At 42.6% G+C, this 14,700-nt stretch overlaps 1 protein-coding gene across 2 annotated transcripts in view; it reads right to left on the bottom strand.

Moving 5' to 3' along the window:
- Positions 1-14,700, bottom strand: part of SLC44A1 (solute carrier family 44 member 1) — a 1,740,232-nt gene that overhangs the window by 1,644,738 nt on the left and 80,794 nt on the right. The window lies entirely within an intron of this gene.

The following is a 14,700-nucleotide window of genomic DNA, read 5'->3' as shown; positions in this document are numbered from 1 at the left end:
CCCAGTGAAAATGTTCCCTCATTTCATGCAAAGTTTCCCCAAAAGAGAAATCCTCAGGGGAAGAAGCTGAAGGAATTGATTCCTCAGCATCAGAATCCTCATAAGGAGGGAAAGAATATTCCTGGTCAGACAAAGAAAAGTACAGTTTTGTACCTACCATAAATGTAGATGTCCGATAGATATGCAACTGCAGTCCTGACATATGGGTTGTCCTGCCTCAGGCAGCCCTTCGGTCGGCCGGATTCCAAAGTCTGGGTCCGGCGTCGGCTGATGTCGACTCCTCCCCGACGTCAGAGCGGCTGGGGTATAAAGGCATCCGCCGACGCCATCTTCTTCAGTGTTTCTTGCCCCAGATGCCAGGTGCCCTCCAAGGAAGGCTAAATTGTGTGAATGGATAAGCAAAAATTCCAGACATGCACAACAGTAATAAACAGATACACCATAACAGATATCCCCAGCTAATATAAGAAAGGAGGGAAAGGACCCAAGTGAAAAAGCAGAGGGGAAGAAGGGAGGGAAAACCTGACTGCAGTTGCATATCTATCGGACATCTACATTTATGGTAGGTACAAAACTGTACTATGTCCTTCAAGAATGCAACTGCAGTCCTGACATATGGGTTGAATACCATAGCCAAGCTGGGGGTGGTAGGCTCTATGCAAGTGATGGCGTAGCTAGAAGGCCCTGCAGGACTGCCGAAGCAAAGCCTGCTCGGGATCTGGAGTATAAAGGCAGGTTGTAGTGTTTGATAAATGTATGCACGGAGCTCCATGTAGCAGCCTCTAGAATGTCCTTTGTAGCCACTCCTCTTAGAAAGGCTGTGGATGTGGCCATAGCTCTGGTGGAGTGTGGCCTAATATTGGCTGGCACACCTTTTCCATGGAAAGAGTAACAGAATCTGATGCAGTGTCCAATCCATTTTGAAATAGTTTGTTTGGAGACTGCTTTTCCTTGCACTCCAGCAGCATAGGCTACAAATAGTTGGTCAGACTTCCTGGTGGCCTTTGTTCTGTCCAAGTAGTAGCGTAATTGTCTGTGTATATCCAAAGTATGCAGCAGCTTTTCCCCTTTATTTTGAGGATTGGGAAAGAAAGTAGTCAGGTGGATTGCTTGATTTAGAGACACCCTGGATATCACTTTAGGCATGAATGAAGGATTGGTCCTTAGAGAAACTCTGTCCTGATGAAAAATGAGAAAGGGTGGAACTGCCATGAGGGCCTGTATCTCTGAGACTCTTCTTGCTGAGGTAACTGCCAACAGGAAGACCGTTTTCCAGGATATAAATTGCATTTCTGAAGATGCTGCTGGTTCAAAAGGAGGAAGAGTTAATTTTTCCAAAACGTAATTGAGGTCCCATGCAGGAACTGGTGGTCTTCTGGGAGGTTTGATATTCTTTATCCCTCTTAGAAACTGTCTTAGCAAGGGATGCGAAAACACAGGTGGGTCACAGTTGTAATTTGCTGAGATTGCTGAAGCATGAATTTTAATGGAAGAATATGAGAGGCCACTATGAAACATTTCTGCCAAGTATTCTAATATCAGAGGTATGCTCATCACTGATGCATCCTGGTTCTTGTTGGCATTCCAGATGATGAATCTCTTCCATTTGGCCGAATAGGTTTTTCTGGTGGAAGGTCTGCGTGCTTCCAGCAAGATTTCCTGAACTTTTTCGGAGAGGGAGACATGGGTCAAAGTCATGGTACCCTCCAAGCTGTCAGCTGCAATGTTTGCAGGTTTTGATGAACAGTCCTGTAATTGTGCTGAGTTAGTAGCAGAGGCCATTGAGGCAAGGGCCACGGTTTGGTGTGAGTTATGCTCAGTAGCAAAGGATACCAGTGCTGCCTTGGCCAGTCTGGAGCTATCAAGATTCCTTTTGGTTGTTCTGCTTTGATCTTCAGTAACACCTTGGTCAGTAATGGTAGAGGAGGGAATGCATAAATTGTTAGGGTATTCCAACTGAATGAAAGAGCATCTGTTTTCCAGGCTAGAGGATGGTGTGTCCTTGAGCAGAACTTGTCCAGGTGATGATTGAGATGAGAAGCAAAGAGATCTATGTCCGGTCTTCCCCATGCAGTTGTGATTTGTGAGAAAATGTGTGGATGCAGCATCCATTCGTGTGGATCCAAGAAATTTCTGCTCAACCTGTCCGCCAGAACATTGTCCTTGCCCGGAACAAACTGGGATTGCAAGTGGATGTTCAGCTTCAGGGATTTTTCCCAAAGGGTCATTGTTAATCTGCAGAGGGGATACGAATGAGTGCCCCCTTGTTTGTTTATATACCACATGACAGTGGTGTTGTCTGTCCTTATTAGCAGATGACCTTGTTGAAGATATTTTGCAAAGGCTTCTATTGCATGTATCACTGCCAACATCTATAGATTTGCGCTTTATCTCCTCCAGATTTGGAGGTAGAAGCGCCCCATTGCTTTGACCTGTATGAATCTTGTGCCTGGTATCTGGAACCCTTAGGGCATCTGGATTTGCCCCTTTGAGCTCTGTCTGACATAGGAAAGGACCAATTTTTTGTAGGCCAGTGTCTACTGAACCCTGGTGGCTGCACTTGTAAGACTTCTTTTACAGTTTGCATAGACTTAGCTTTGTCTTCCATTTTCTTTAAAACCTCTTCTGCCTTAATACTAAACAGAGTATCATGTTGTAAAGGTGCATCTAGTAATTTAGCTTTAACATGATCAGGCAAATTTTGTTCCTTTAGCCAGGCATGCCTCCTAATCACAGATCCAGTAACTGCGGCCCTGCAGGAGGCCTCTAAAGAATCAAAACCACATTGCAAAGTATGCTTTCCAACCTGTTCAGCTGCATGCAATAATTCCTGCAATTCTTTATTTTCTGCACATTCAGAAATCAACATCATTTTCTGTTTCAGCAACCCCATAACATGTTGTTGATATTTGAGCATATGAAACTGGCAGTTTAAGGCCCTAATTGCCAAGGTTGCAGATGTATACACCTTTTTTCTCCATCTATCCAGTGCCCTTGAATCTCTGTCAGATGGTGTAGGATTTTTTGCTGTTGAGGCCTTAACTCCCTTTGGACCCTGTGAAATAGTTCCAGGATCAGCAGCAGGTTTCTAAATAAAAATTTGTGCGAGTCAGGGACCCTTTAATATTGGTCAGGCTTGCTGGGAGCCGGAAGTAAGGAGTCAGGTGTCAAGCTTGACTCCGAAAACACATCATGCACGTCTAAAACAGGGGGTATGGCTAAAGGTCTGTGCTGAGGGAGAAGGAGGAAATCCCTGAGCCTCTTTTTTGATTCTGAGAAATCTTGACTCTCCCAGTGAAAATGCTCCCTCAAAGTATGCAAGGTTTCTCCAAATGAATAATCCTCTGGAGGTGAAGCAAATGGTATAGACTCCTTGCATCAGAATCCTCATAGGGAGGAATAGATAATTCCTGATCAGAAGAAACAGAAACCTGATCTGAAGATTCATAATCACTGTCTTGCCTAGGTCTCTTATCTGGAGGGGGATGGGAACTCCTGATCAAGGTAATAAGGTCTTCAGCCATTTTGATCATCTTTTTTTAGGCATAGAGGCCTGTGCATGTGGCTCATACGTCGGTTTTTTAGTTTTAGAAGCTGCTGTTGTCTTTGGTTTTGCTGCGGTCGTCTGTTTGATATAAAAATGTTGAGGCCTGAATACACCCTCAGAAGCCGGTGCCTGCTCAGCAGCTCTGGACCCATCCATGGGTCCAATACTTTGAGTATCTCGTGGCATGCCGGACTCCACATGAATGTCAGTAGGGGCCTGAGACTCGAAAGTAGCGGGTATCAGGGGCTGCGAAAGCACCTCACTGAGTACAGGCGAACCGGCGACTGGCTTAGGAGAAGCTTTGTCGTCGGTTTTGGACCTCGACTGTCTCTCTCTGTCCTTTTCTTTGTGTTTTTTATGTACTCCGGTAGTCAGATTGCTATCCGACGACATTTCTGGGTAGTTAAATCAGTTTCCAAAATACTTTGAGGCAAAACTATACCGACGCTTAATAGTGCATTGGTTAAATCTAGCACAAAACCGACAGCCAGGCACGTTGTGATCATGGCCTAGGCAAGGAATACAGTATAAATGGAAATCCTTATGAGGTATTTGCTTCCCACAAGTAATACAATTATTAACTTTTTCTGACATCGGTATGGAGCAAGAAAAAAGTTTCCCCAACAGGGTACTTTGCTTTAGTGAAGACTTCGGTAGAATATTTCAGGAGTTGGCCGACCGGCACTTGCGAAATGCTTCTGCTTCAGGCACCGTGCGGCAAGAAAGACTAAAGAAAATGGCGAAGGGCTGCTTGTTTTACACCCCTGACGACCTGACATCATGTAAGAGGAGACAGCAACCGACGCAGGACCCAAGACTTTCGAATTCAGGCCGACTGAGGGCAAACTGCCAGCAGATTACCCAAATGTAATGACTGCAACAGTGAAACACGAAGAACATCAAGGTAGATGACAACAGATCCTGTAGAGGTACTAGAAAGATTTTGGAAATTTTATGAAAGTCTGTTTAAAGCGGAGAAGTATGGAGATCAAGAAAGGGTACAAATGGAAATGTTTATGGAAGAGTTAAGTAGGCTAAGGTTACAGGTAGAAGAGGCTCAAATGCTGATAGCTGGGACAGTAGAAGATGAGACAGAAATGGTGATGTATGACCATTCAACAGGAGGGTCCCCAGGAATGGATGGTATTCCTGTGGAAGTTTTGAATCTGGGAGGGGGAAAAGACTGTTGAGAGATCTGGAAGGTTTTGTTTAACGGTGTTTTAAGAGAAGGAGAAGCACCAACTTCTTGGAAGAAAGTGGTGGTGGCCGTGGTAGAACCAGCTTCATACAGGCCCATTTCAATCCTAAACCAAGATTATGGGATGTTTATGTCTATAGTGGCTGGAGGAATGTCAAAAGTGATGCCAAACATGGTGGCCGTAGATTGGTGTGGCTTGGTGGAAAGAAGGAATGCATTTGACAACATTAAATGAAACACTAATGATCCAGAGGGAAGCTGAATGTGGGAGAATACCACTTTTGTTGTTGGGTCGTGATGCATAGGGGGCGCTTGACAGAGGATGCTGGGAGTTTGTGAGGAGAGATGGAGGCATTTGCATTCCTTTATAAAATTAAAAGGTTGATTATGAAGATATGAGAGACTGAAGGCAAACACTGAAGTGGGTGGGTTCCTCTCTGATGATTTCTAATTGGGAAGGGAGGCTGGGCAGGGGTGTCCTCTTTCCCCTTTATTTGCACCATTGGCAGGAAAGGTGAGAGACTCAGAAATTCAAGGATGTGGTTGGTGTGGTGGTCGAGAAAAGCTGGCTCTGTTTGCAGATGATATTTCATACCTGATGAAACTGGAAGGGGATATTTCTGTGTTGTGGAGCATTTTGAGGCAGTTTCAAATCTTTTTGGGATATGGAATTGCTGAGTCTAAAACAATGGTGATGGCTGTGGATTGTGTACCCACACACTAATTGGTTTGGCAATGTCCATGTTTGTGGGGACATGATGGAGAGAAGTGCTTAGAGATCATGATCAGCCCCCTTTTCCCCCATTATTCTACATGGGACAGAGTATCGTGTTAACTGTCCCCAACTCTCTCGATTTAGTGCCACACTCCTGCCTTCAACACTCATGCCTGACAGTCGCAGATCTTAATTTCACACAGTCCATCCACCTCTTTGCTGGACATCCTCGCTTCCTCTTACCTTCTTCCTGTCTGTCCCAAATCTTCCTCACCAGATTCTCTTCTGCTTTTCTACACACGTGTCCAAACCACCGTAGTCTGTTCTCCTTGATCTTTTCTGCAATTGGAGCTACTTTGACTTCTGCTCTTATGTTCTCATTTCTTCGTCTGTCCCACAGTGTGCATCCTATCACCTTTCTCAGGCGCTTCATTTCCATCGCCTCTAGCTTCTTCAACTGTTCTGCCTTTACTGCCCAGGTTTCTGTACCATACAGTAGTAGTCTTGTATACTTTGCTTTTCAGCTTCTTTGGCATTCTTCTGTCATAGACTACACCTGACACTCTATGCCAGTTGGCTGCAGCCCCTCTGATTCTAGTTTTGACCTCTTCACTCAGACTACCCTTCTCCTCAACTACTCCTCCCAGATACCTGAAGCGGTTTACCTGTTCCACTATTTTCCCTTCTATCTCTATTCTCAGCTTCTTCTGATTTCCCCAATTTGCTACCATTACCACCATCTTATCTGTGCTTAGTTTCATCCCATGTGCCTTCAGATTTGCATTTCATTCTCCTATCCTTTACAGAAGTTCAAGCTCAGAGTCTGCCTGTACTGCCACATCGTCTGCATACAGCAGCTTTGTTGATCTTTGATCTGTCCCCACCAACCTGTTGGCTAATGTAGTCCATCCCCAGTAAGAACAGCAGTGGGATCAGAGCTAAACCCTGATGTACACCCATACCCACTGGGAACCCCTCTGTGAGGCCGAAAACTGTCCATACTGGAGTCATTGGGTCCTTGTACATTGCCTACACTAATTCTACCAATGTTTCTGGGACTTCAAATCACCACAGTACTGCCCAGATCAGCTTTCTTGGGACCATGTCATATACTTTCTCCAAATCTAGGAATACCCAGTTGGACTCTTTCCTCATCTCTAGCTTCTTCTGAAGTATCTGTCTCCATGCAAACATCAGGTCAGTTGTGCTGCATCCTGATCTAAATCCAGACTGCTCATCTCCCATCTTACATTCTACTACTTTGTGTAACAGACGTTTATCAATCACCCTTCTCCAGAACTTTCATGCAATGTAATAGGAGTTTGATGCCTCTGTATTGCCCATAGTTGTGGATGTCCCCTTTGTTCTTGTACACTGGCACAAGTAATGCTTATTCTCCAGTCATCTGGGACACACCTTTCTCTCCACACTGCTATTAGTACCCTCAGGAGCCATTTCTCCCCTATTTCACCCAGCATCTTTATCAAATCAGCTGTGATCTCATCTGAGCCTGCTGCTTTCCCTGACTTCATCTTCCTTAGTACTATTCTTACTTCTTCTAGGGGTGGGCTCTTCTCTTATCGTAGGCTGTTTCTGGGGCAGTACAGCTTCTGTGGGGTTTTCTTCATTCAGAAACTGCTGGAAATACTCCTTCCATCTTCCTTTGATGTCCACTGGGCTGGTGAGCAGGTTGTTTCTGGCATCCTTTATGAAGGGTGTCTGACTATCTTCTTTACCTTTCTGCCTTTGCCTTGCAACCTGATACAGTTTCTTTGAGCCCCTCACTGAGTCACTTTCCAGAAGTTGGTACAGTGCCTCTGATGCCCTATTCTTTCCTATTGCAACTTCTTTCTCAACTTCGTTAGCCAACCAGTAGTCCTTCCTAGCCTGGTCAGTCTTTTCGGTCTCCCACTTCTTCCTGCACTCCTATTTTCTTTTGTTGACTTCTGCATTCCACCACCAGCTTTTCTTATGAACCTTATTTCCATACCTGGCTCGGCCACATAACTTTTCTGTAGTCCTAACACATGCTGTTTTTAGGTGCTGCCATTCTTCAACTCCACCTATTTCCTCTTCTTCTTGGGGTGCTAGAGCCCTGGTAATTCACTGAACTGTTGTATTTTCTCTCCAGTCAACTTCCAGGTCTTCAGCCTGGTTGTCCTTAGAGCCTTCTCTGACCACTGCTTGCAGCTGAGTGTGGCAGCTAGTGGTTTATGCTGTGGGCCGACTGTTTCACTTGGGATGACAATGCAATTATGGATTCTACCCCAGTGGCTTTTCCTTACTAGGAGGAAGTCTACCAGAGTTGCATGTTGACTAGTCTTGTATGTGATCTTGTGACTGTCTCTCTTTCTGAACCATATGTTGGCTACTATCAAGCCATTTGCCAGACAGAAGTCTAGAATGGCTTCTCCTTTATTCCTGTTGTCCCACCCATGTGGACCTAGGCAGTCCTCATACCCTGTTCTGTCTTTCCCGATATGTGCATTCAAGTCACCCATTATCAACACCAATTCATGTTGTCCTGCTTTATCTAGTAGGTCCTGCAACTGCTGTCTGAATGCACTCTTTTCCTCATTATCACAACCCTGCTGTGAGGCATAGGCTGAGATTATGAATATTGCCCTATCATTACACTGGAGTCTGATTGCCATCAGTCTGGCATTAATTCAGATGATATCCCTCACTGCCTTCAGAAGTCTCTCTCTCACCACAATGCCTACACCATTTCTATCACGCCCTCCACTGAAGTGCTTAGGGATATGGACTGGAAAAGATTCCGGTTTGGCAGCTAGGGATACGTGGGAAGAGACTAAACAAGGGATAATGCAGAAACTGGAGGCACTGTTGTGTAAGATGTGGATAGCAAGACACAGGCAAGTTGGGATGTTTTTGATCCCTTTGGTTTTGTACATAGGAGAAGCTGGGGATAGCAGTCAAAAACTGCAATTAGGGATACATACAATAAGGAAGATGGGGCTGGAATTTATTGGAGAAAACTGGCAAAAGAGCCAAGGTATTGGGGGCAAATTAGAGAGGGAAAAGTAACGGAATGGGAAGAGGCCAATAATTTATTTAGACTGCAGGCTAGAGACTGCATTCCCTTTTAACGATTGATATTGGAGTACAGGCAAAGAGAAAGAAATGGGGGGAATCCTAAGTGAAAAGACCAGTAATGGCAGTTTTTAGCAGAATCTGGAATAGAAGAAGCTGTTAAAAAAAGGAATAATTAGTACAACATAAAAAATATTGCACAATAACTATAAGAATCGATCAGAGGAAGTTAGAAAGGATTAGGAAGACAGACTGGATAAGCAATTCACAAAGTAACAATGGGGGAATATATTTAAGTTTCCCAAATATGCAGCAAAGTCTAGAAGATTTACGATCTTTGCTTGGAAGCATTTACATAGGTACTTTTAAACCCCAAGTAGACTCCAAAGAATTTTCCCTCAGGTAGACAGCAAATGTTGGAGGTGTGAAAGAAACAGGTGACAGGAAACATATTTTCTGGAAGTGCAATGAGTTGGCAGACTTTAAAGATTTCCAGCAGACTACTCTGTCAGAGATACTGGGTGAGCAATTGTGCAAGTAATGAAGTTACAAAAGTAATTGCCTAAACACTGTAAGGCCTTGCTGAGTCTAATTAAGGTGGCTGCCAAAAAAGCAATTACTAGAAAATGGAAATCAAAATCTTAACCACCTGTACTAGAAATAGTGAATATAGTAACAGAGATAAAACCACTGGAATTGGGATCTTTAGAAAAGGGTAGGAGCAAATTACATAGAAAAAATGGGAATTGCAGGAACAATACATGCAGATGAGGAACGAGGTTTAACAGAAGGCAGGATTTGCAATGCAATGTCTGACTGACCACGACTGGATAAATTATAAGTGATGTATAATGTTTGCGACTAAAATTATGTCAACATGGTTTGTTTTCATTTATATAAATATAGGACTGTAAAAGTATCACTTATGACAAAGGCAAACATGTTTCTAGTTCTTTTATAAAAAGGATTCCAAGAAAATGTGAACAACCAAACTTCTCTCACTCTGTCACCTTAGGAGAAGAGACTCGCCAAAAAGGCTGGGGCAGGAAGGGGTGGGGGTTGAACTAGATGGAGACAGGCAACATGGATCTATTGTTATGGTAGGTACACTACTTGTGTATCAAATGTTGTCTTCTCAGTCTGGCTTTAACCTGCGGGATAGAGTCCCCAGCCATGTCAAAATGTCCCTCTTTATGGTGGAGCCAAAAGAAGTCCTGGACCTAAACTGAATGCCCAGCTTGTAGTGAGAAACAAAGGTGCGAGGGACCACCCAAAGCAGCTGCTGCATGACCACCACCTGTAAGGAAGCTCTAGAAAAGAAAAACCACCCAAAGCAGCTGCTGCATGACCACCACCTGTAAGGAAGCTCTAGAAAAGAAAAACGCAGAAGTAGCCATGGCTTAGTGGAGTGAACTTTAGTTTTACCACAGTAAGCAAAGGAAATATAATCTGACAGCCAACTGGATAACACGCCTACTCAATCTGGATTTCGAAGAGAAAAACAGCTGACTGGACTTTTGTCTATGCCCATCCAAACAATGCAGCAAGTATTTGCCCTTGTTCGAAAAATTAGGAAAAAATACAGTAATACACCTATTCAACTTAATTTCAGTGGCTACCTTAGCAAGAAAAGGAAGGACCACGTGAAGCGAGACCACCATCTTTGTGGGGCACCAAAGGAGGAGTAGTAGTATCCATTGTTCGTCCCTCAGACACCCTCCTGTCAGAGGTAATGCCACCAACAACAGTCTTCTAAGATAACAACTATAGGTTTGACGTAGCAGAATGTTCAAAAGGAGGACCTACGAGGACTTGCAATACAAAGGGTAAATCTCAAGGATTTCCAGTGTCTGAATAGGTTAAAGACTTTACTTAACTGACCATTATCACTAGTGGATGCACAACTGGAGTAATATTTCCCGCGACATGACAAGATAAGGTCTCATGGTGGTGGAGAGGAGCCAATCATCCAAGTAAGGAAAGACCTGAAATCTCTGGAGCCACAGCCAGGCTACCACCACTGCCATACACTTAGTAAACACCTGGGGGGAGCAGTGGTGAGACCGAATAGCAGGGCTCTGAACTGATAATGACCATCACCCAACCAGAAAGTACAGTTTTGTACCTGCCATAAATGTAGATGTTAGAGTGCTCATACAGCTGCAGTCATTACAGATGGGTTATCCTGCCGTCAGGCGGGTCCTCGGTCGGCCGAATTCCAAAGTCTAGGTCCGGCGTCGGTTGTCGTCGCTTCTTCCCTAACGTCAGTGCGGTAGGGGTATAAAAGAGGCAGCCGATGCCATTTTCTTCAGTTTTTCTTGCCCCAGATGTCAGGTGCCCTCAGAAGGAAGGCAAAACATAATATTATGCAAACATGCAATGTAGATAAATCAAAAACAGTAGTTGCAAGCAAATACACCATAAAAGAATACCCCAAATAGGTTGTATGATAAAGGTGTTTGTCATAAGGCCTGTCCTAAGAGGGGATGGAGGGAGGGTAACCTGGACTGCAGCTGTATGAGCACTTGAACATCTACATTTATGGTAGGTACAAAACTGTACTATGTTCATCGTGCATACAGCTGCAGTCATTACAGATGGATAGAATCCCAAAGCTAAGTAAGGGTGGTAGTCCCTAAGTGGAACTAGGAGGGGCGAGGATGCCCTGCAGGACTGCTGTGGCAAAGCCCGCTCTAGATTTTGAGTATAGTGGAAGGTGGTAGTACTTGGAGAAAGTGTGCACTGAACTCCAAGTAGCAGCTTCCAAAATGTCTTTGGTAGGGACCCCCCTGAGGAAAGCTGCAGAGGTAGCTGTAGCCCTGGTGGAGTGGGATCCAATGTATACAGGCACAGATTTTCCATGAAATGAATAACAAAAGTGTATGCAGTGGGCTATCCATTTTGAAACTGTCTGTTTGGAAATAGCCTTTCCTTGAGCACCTGTAGCATAGGACACAAAGAGCTGCTCAGATTTCCTGAATGGCTTTGTTCTGTCCAAGTAATAACGAAGTTGTCTGTGAATGAAGGAATGTAGTAGTCTCTCCCCTTTGTTCTGTGGATTTGGATAAAAGGTAGGTAAATGGATTGTCTGATTCAAAGCTACACTGGATACTACCTTTGGCATGAAGGTAGGGTTGGTTCGTAAGGAAACTCTGTCCTGATGGAAAATGATGAAAGGTTGCACAGCCATGAGGGCCTGTAGTTCCGAAAACCTGCGTGCTGAGGTAATAGCCAGAAGGAAGGCTGTTTTCCATGACAAGTATTGTAGCTCTGTTGAAGAAGCTGGCTCAAAGGGAGGCAGGGTCAGATTTTCCAATACGAAGTTGAGGTCCCAAGCTGGGACTGGTGGTTTCCGTGGGGTTTTATATTTTTTGCCCCTCTGAGGAACTGCCTTAACAGAGGATGCGAGAATAAAGGAGGATCTGTATTGTATTGTGCAGAAATGGCTGAAGCGTGGATCTTGATGGAGGAGAAGGAAAGGCCACTGTTTAACATCTCAGCTAGGTACTGTAAAATTTGAGGTATATTTATTACCCAATGATTCTGGCCCTTTTCTTGATTCCAGGAACAAAATCGTTTCCATTTGGCGGAGTAGGCTTTTCTAGTAGAGAAACAGTGTAAAAACACTAAAAAATTTTCGGAGTCCCAAAATGTGTGTCCAATACTGTAAACCTTAAATAAAACATAAACTTTCATTTTCTAGTAATTATTTGATAAACACTAAATATAAATGAAGATTAATCAAAGTTAACAGTGTTTGCCAGTATTTAACAGATGAAAATTATTTGACAGATAAAAAAGTTTAACAGATAAAAGCATAAAACAGCAGACATAAAAGCCAAAATTATAACATGCTGTTGATCTCACAAGATATAGATCTCACAGGTTCTACACTTATTGTACACATATTTAAAATATAAAATTCATATACATATACTAAAAATATAAATTATTAAATATATATTATGAATTGTGAAATAAGTAGTGTGTAATACTTCCACGATCCATCTACATCAGTAATATCTTAAATAAATTATACTTGTATTTAATTTATTTATAATGAAATAAATAAATATATGTGTATAAGTCCATTCTTCAATAACATGTTTTTCCAGTAATAATCGATCGTTAAAAAATTAAAAAATGGTCATAGATCAAAATTTATAATATTAAAAATGTTTAAATCATACTTAAATAAAATATGATTTTAATTTAAGTACACTAGAAATAGAAACAGAATCATTGATGCCTGGCAGCATACAGGCATTAAGCCTAAGTTGCCAAAGGCATTCTTTGGCTTCCAAAATGACTTTTTCATCACCCCCCTTCTGTACATTGTGTGGAGTTCTGTCAATAATAAAGAATAGAAATCTCTTAAAATTTGCACATTTGACGCTATGATTGTATAAGGCACTGGTATTTTTGTGTTTTTTAATATCTCTGACGTGTTCTGCTATACGTACTCTGAGCTTTCTAATTGTTTTGCCAACATAGAAAGCTTGACATGTGGAGCAAGTAGCAACATAAACCACCATAGTTGAATTACAATTACCGTGGCCGGACATCTGATTGTTTTTCCAAAATTGTATAGCAACGTAAGGGCCATCGTTAATGTATTTGCAAAACTAACATGCTCCACATTTACTCATTCTTGACCTTTTGAAATTGTCACTATTGGTACTAGTTTCAAAAATATCTTTCAGATTTCTACCTCTACTATATGTGATCTTAGGATATGTGCCCACCACTTCCGATACTTCTCCATTGTTACTAATAACACTATTCCAAATTTCATGAATAATGCTCGCAATTTCAGGAGAGGTTTCATTGTAAGGTAATATGAAGGTGTCCTGTCTAGACTTAGCTTTTCTATCTTCGATTGTGTTACTGACACCAAATATAATAATGGGTCTGTATAATGAATGTCTTTTAACATTAATCTCTTTCTTAACATTAAAGACTAAGTCATTCGGATAACCCCCTTGTCCAAAAACATCTGAGATAGTTTTTCCATCTCCAAATTAAATGCTTCATCATTGCTAATAATTCTGGACAGCCTCACCATCTGACTAAGTTTTTCTTTTGGTAATATGGATGACAGCTGTCAAAGTGTAAAAAAAGAGTTTGAGAAAGTCTTTTTCCTAAATATATTAGATTCTATGTTGCTATTCTGGAATGAAAAAACTATATCCAAAAATGCACAATCATTGTTGTATATTTGATTGGTAAATTTAAGAAAACTAGATGTCTTACCTAAATATTCTACAAATTCAACAAATTCTTCCTTACTACCCTTCCAAACAATCAGTATATCGTCCAAATACCTTAAACAACAATTTTATTCCAAAACGCAGATGTAAAAACATACTCTGTCTCCCAGTGTGTTAAAATTAGAAGTTATGTACCTACCATAACGTTCCATGTTAGTTGTCTTCTCTCGCCTTCTTTCTTGCTGGATGGGTTCGGAGCCGATCCTCGGCTCCGACTCGGCACTTGCTTTAGCTCGAGAACTCCTTTTACCAGCTCGAGGCAACCCTATATCCCATGATGCAAGGCGGAACTACCTCAGATCTCGTTTGGCAGCTAACTTACCCTGCTAAAGGTTATCCTAACCAAATTAGGAACAAAGTTTCCTAAAAGAAGTCCTCATAACAAAGATCCAGAGGAAACAAACTAATAGGAACTCTTCAAGATCTGTCCAGGCCAGGGGAAGGAGGGAGGAAGAAAGAAGGCGAGAGAAGACAACTAACATGGAACGTTATGGTAGGTACATAACTTCTAAATGTTAAGTTGTCAATCTCGCCTTCATTCTTGCTGGATGGGACCGCCCCTAGCACCTGTATCCCGGGTGGCTCAATGGAACAGACTCTTGAGAACTGTGGAACCAAAACTGGCCCTATCTCTGGAGGCCAAATCCAACTTGTAATGAGAAACAAAGGTATGAGGCGTGGCCCAAGTAGCTGCTGCACAAATGGTATCAATGGGAAGTCTATCCTGAAAGGCTGCAGAAGTGGATAGACTCCTGGTCGAGTGTGCTTTTGGCTTAGAAGATAGTTGTTTGCCTCTGAGAGAGTACACATAGGAAATGGTGGAAGTCAACCATCTGGATAAGGTCACTTTAGAAACTGGAAGACCTAACCTGTTTTCTGCATAAGAGACAAACAATTGGTCCGATTTTCTAATTTG

This window comes from Protopterus annectens, chromosome 2.part0 (genome assembly GCF_019279795.1).
Source record: "Protopterus annectens isolate FY-2018-M chromosome 2.part0, PAN1.0, whole genome shotgun sequence".
In the NCBI taxonomy this organism is placed as follows: Eukaryota; Metazoa; Chordata; order Ceratodontiformes; family Protopteridae; genus Protopterus; species Protopterus annectens.
The sequence above is the reverse complement of the archived record's forward strand: the minus strand, read 5'-3'. Positions and strand labels throughout refer to the sequence as shown.